General features: G+C 40.3%; 1 protein-coding gene across 11 annotated transcripts in view; it reads left to right on the top strand.

Moving 5' to 3' along the window:
* RUSC2 (RUN and SH3 domain containing 2) overlaps positions 1-5,088 on the top strand; it is a 445,432-nt gene that overhangs the window by 411,336 nt on the left and 29,008 nt on the right. The gene's annotated exons all lie outside the window — the stretch shown is intronic.

The following is a 5,088-nucleotide window of genomic DNA, read 5'->3' on the forward strand; positions in this document are numbered from 1 at the left end:
CCATGCCCCTTCTGCCACCTGCCTGCTCAGGAGACCCTTTAGTATGTAATAACTTAGCATTCCTATTGAGTTCCATGTCCTTGGAGCCCAGGGCACTCAGGCCAAGGTCACTGAAATCTGTGACCAGATCTAGTGTTCCAACTCTTGTTCCCTACTTCATTTACTACCTCTCCCTGGGGATATCAGGAACTGAAAAAACAGGCAAGGGGAGACCCACTAATAGGCACTAAGACTGGCTAGAAGATAACACTGGCTATAAGGGAGGGCCTTACTCCTCAATACTAAAACACTTTTCTAGCCAGAGTGGCCTCGGAATGTCTGAAAGAGGCTCTCATGGTGTGGGCTCACCCAGGAATAGGCAGAAAATAACTTGAGTTGCATTGATGGTAGGGAAAGCAGAGGGGACCTGGTGCAGAGCCCTAACTAGCTAATTTTACATCTCAGGCAATACCAAAAATTTGTACAAGCCCCCTCCCTCCACTTTCATAGAAGTTATTTTGTATATTTTTTATATTCTTGTGGGGCATCTGAAGCAAGCACTCCACAGACCTTACCTCTGTTAGAACTTTGGCCTAAAAGGAGAAGAACCCCAGGGAGGGCATTGTAGTATCCTGGTTGCAGTCTTCTTCCCTGTGATAGTCAGTAACATGCTACCCAGGAGTCCCCTGCTCCCTGTGGAAGGAGCAAGCCAGGGATAGAGAAAGGGCCCTCGCCAAAATCCTCCCTCCCTGGTCTGGGGATTTGTGACTTGTGGTCTCATGTTGATTGAAGCCACAATTTGACAACTTATTAGACGCTTACTATGTGCCAGATACTGTGCTAAATTAAACATAAATACAAAGGAAGACACTGTCCCTACCCTTAAGATGCTTGCATTCTAATGTGGCAGACAACATGTAAATATTTCCTTCTCTTGGTATTCCAACCCAAGAGCTCTGGGAGTTGAAGGAAAGGAAGGTTATGTGTGACTAGGGCTCTCCTTTTCTGGAGCCATCTGCCCTTTAGGAAGAAAAACCAGGGCTAGTCTGGATGAGAGTAACGTCAGGTTAGTCTTGGAGAGACAGCAAACTCTGAATGGCCAGTAGCAGACCTAGAGTGCTCAGTTGAATAAGTTTCCTGAAGGATAGTGAATTAGTATTCCTGTAACTTCTCAGATGTGCCCTTTGACCCAGCCTACCCTTATCCTGGGGGTTGTTTAGCCTTTGGCCTCAGATTCTTCTTATTACAGAGTTGTATCTGAGGTCCCTAAGTAAAGCTCTGAATAAACATTTCCCAGATGGGAAGTGACAGGGTGGCATGTTGAAGAGGCATGACCTTGAGCACTCTTTGTGAAGCAGCCAGGGGGCTTGTCAGGAAGCCCTCAGTTCAGATCCTCCCTCAGACCCCCTTCACCTCACCGCTCTGACTTTATTTCTTCATCTATAAAACAGGGATAATAATATCACCTACCTCAAATGGTTGTTTTCAGGATCAATTGAAAATATGTAAGGTGCTTTGCATACCCTAAAACTCTATAAAATTTAGTTATTATCATTATTATTCTTGTTGATCATGACAGATATTCTCTCGAGGGAGCAGTACACATCATACATATATTATGTTCCCATCTAGACGTAGCTGATCCAGTGGAATGAACATGTGCTGGGAATGAGGAGACCTGGGTTCTAGTCCTGGTTCTTCTAGGACTAGATGTACACCCTTAAACAAGTTGCTCCCCTTCCCCGGGGCCTCATCTACCAAATGCAGATGCAGCACCTGATCTGATCTAGAAGGTTGTTTAAGCATAGAATGAGATTATAAATTTGAAAATTCTTCCAAACAGTAAAAGCTTCTGTACAACTCTAAGGTAACATGGAGATTATTTTTATTTTGTTCCACTTCCAGTGCCTCACACAGTATTACCATAGATGATAAACAGATAGTGTCTCAAGACTCCCTACTACCCCTTTACCCAAGTAAGACGGGCCCCAAATGACTACGAGTTTTTCTTTTATTGGAGTTTGGTGTTAAATTCAAATCTGTGTTCAAATGCCTTCTCAGTCCTTCATCTCTTCCTCCAGTGATTGGAATACAACCTCTCCCCTGTGATATTCACAGGATATTCATAGGGAAGAGATATCTTAGCTGTATGTCTTTCCTTCCCAGCCATACTATGGGCTCCACAGAATCAGGGATTATGTCTTTTCCTGCTTTCCTCACAGCACAGAGGTGGGGACATAGGAGGTATGCAGTATAATCTGACTGATTGACCCTGGATTAGATGGGGGCACAGCTAAGGAGGGAGGGAACAAGCATCTATATAGCACCTGTTATATGCCAGGTACTGTGCCAAGCACTCTTTACAAATATTATCTTCTTATCTATTTTATTATTTTATTAAAATACAAACATTTTATATTTATATAAAAATGTATATTTATTATTTATTTTATTATTATTTATCTATTTTGCAAATATACAAACATTATCTTATTTGAATGCTCACTGAACTAGTTCCTCTTGAAACTTGGGCCTGTTGTATGAACAAGGGAACAATCCCTGAAAGCTAAACCAGCCACCAGCTGGTGAGGTGACTTCAGTATGTCTACTCATAGGAAAACTCTCCCTTCTCAAGGCTTCTGTAACCTATTCTCCAGCCTCAGCCTGGGAAAGGGGAAAGTACAGGGCTTACAGCAGTACATGTGAGAAAAAAATCTAAAGTTTTAGGTGACTGCAACTCAAAGTGAGCCAGAAGGATGCTGGAACGATCAAAAAATGTCTCTTTTTGGCTGCATTTATAGAAGCACAGCACCTAGAGGGAGGTTGTGGATGTACCATACTCTCTCCTAGTCAGGCCACAGCTGTAATATTAGATTGAATCAGTCAATCAACAAGCATTTATTAAGTACTTTCTATATACCAGACACTACACTAAGTTCTGGGCATACAAAGAAAGGCAGAGGACAGTTCTTGCTCCTAATGAGCTCGCAGTCTAATAGACAGCTACATCTTAGGAGAAGGCTGATAAGCTACAGGAGGAAGAAGACCAAGATGGTAAGGAAGCTCAGTATTGAATCATATAAGGTTAGAGGAACTAAGGATACTTATTTACCTTGGAAAGGTAAAAGTGGGGGGTAGGGGGGCATACATAATAGTTGGCTTTGAGTATTTGTAGGATTATATAAAAGGTCTAACTCTTTTTTCTAAAGCTCACTGTCCTTCTGGTAGCTTTAGACTAGCAGGGGTGGGGACCCTGTATTCTCAAGGCTACATGTGGTCCTCTAGGCCCTCAAGTGCAGCCCTTTGACTGAAGTCAGACTTCACAGAACAAATCTGGATTTGATTAAAGGGTCACACTTGAGGACCTAGAGGGCCACAAGTAGCCTTGAGGCCACAGGTTTCCTACCCCCAGACTAGGGGTTTATATCCTACCACTGTCAGCCATTTGCAAAGTTTCCAGCCCAGGTTCTTAGAACTTACTGATCTCTGTCAGTATCCTAAGGATTCCAGCTGCTTCTTTCAATAGATTCAGAAAATCTTGCCTTTGGCTCACTGCTTTCATCTTCTTTTTTTTAATGTGGATCTTTTTAAAAAAAACTTTTATTCATTTTGAACTTAAATACAAAAAGACAAAAAAAGAGGATTCAATATAAAACCATGATTTCCATTTCACAGTTTGCTTTTTTTGAATAACTATTATAAATATTACACATTATTTTCAAAGCTACCGGCTTTTGTGTTTCCTTCTAAGTTTTCTTTTGTTCTCTGCTGTTCATTTTATTTTTTTCTCCCTCCCTCCATACCCTGCCCTAGAGAAGGTTACCATTAGACACAAATATGTATATATATAAAAAACATACTACACATACTTTTATTTATCAGTTCTTTCTCTGGATATGGATAGTATCTTCTTTCATAGGTCCTTTGTAGTTGATTTGAGTACTTGTAGCCCTCAAAATTACTGAGTCATTCAGTCGTTTTTAGAACAATATTGCTGTTACTGTCTACAGTGTTTTCTTGATTTTGCTTATTTCACTCTTTTATTATTTCATGCAAGTCTTTACATGCTTTTCTAAAATCAACCATGTCATCACAATCATTCCATTTCATTTATATTGTTAAATTTATTGGCACATAATTGGGCAAAATAATTCCTTATAATTGCTTTCATCTTCTTTCTAAAATTCCCAAATTATTGAGTCCCATCTCAATACATTCCCTGAATCTTTCTAGTCCCTGAGCATTTTAGCCAACCCAAATTCAGAGTGCTGCCACAGCTAATCCCTAATTAACCTTCCCTCTTCTGCTGCTGCACCATAACTGAATATCTGACTTTGGCATCTTCTTCCTCTTTTCCTTTTACTACCCTTACCACTCAAATTATAAGACTGCTTCCAGAGTTTAGGCACTTTAATAAATGCTAGCTGACTGACTATTTAGAATGGAGAATGATATATTCTCTTTTCAAAGATAATATTAAGATTATTCGAAATACATATAAAGGGAATTTACTCCCTCCCCGACTAGGTGGCATTTATTTTGTCTTAGAATTCTTGGAATCAAAATATTCCCTTTTGAGGGGTTCATTCACTTGAACTCCCTGGGATCAAACTTACTGGCTAAATAGACAATTCCAGGGTCATTCTCAGCCAATCAAGTTTAAAGGGGTTCTATATACATTCTTACTTAATCATTGGCTACTTGATGACCTTACATGTCTTCTATGCTTGGCAAACATTTGTTGAATGAATAAAATTACTAAACAGAGCTGCCCAACAGTAGAATGGCCTCTCTTGAGAATTAGTGAGTTACAAGTTAGAGGGAATGATTAAGCCAAGATGGGCTGATTACCTGTCTAGGATGTTGTAGGTAGTATTCATGGAGTTATAGATTTACAACTGAAAAGGACTTTAGAGGTCCTGTTATCCAGTCTCCTTATGTCATAGATAAGGAAACAGCCTCAGAGAAGTCAAGTGACAGCCATGATCACAGAGGCAGAACTGGTATTCAAACCCAGGTTATCTGTCACTGAATCCAGTGTTATTTCTATGCTACCCCAATTGCTGACATTGGTAGAGGATATTGTAGCAAACTTTTTTCTAGGACTTC

The sequence above is a fragment of the Petaurus breviceps genome, unplaced genomic scaffold (genome assembly GCF_028583685.1).
Source record: "Petaurus breviceps papuanus isolate PSGF00001 unplaced genomic scaffold, PetGlider_PUasm1.0 120, whole genome shotgun sequence".
Classification (NCBI taxonomy): Eukaryota; Metazoa; Chordata; class Mammalia; order Diprotodontia; family Petauridae; genus Petaurus; species Petaurus breviceps.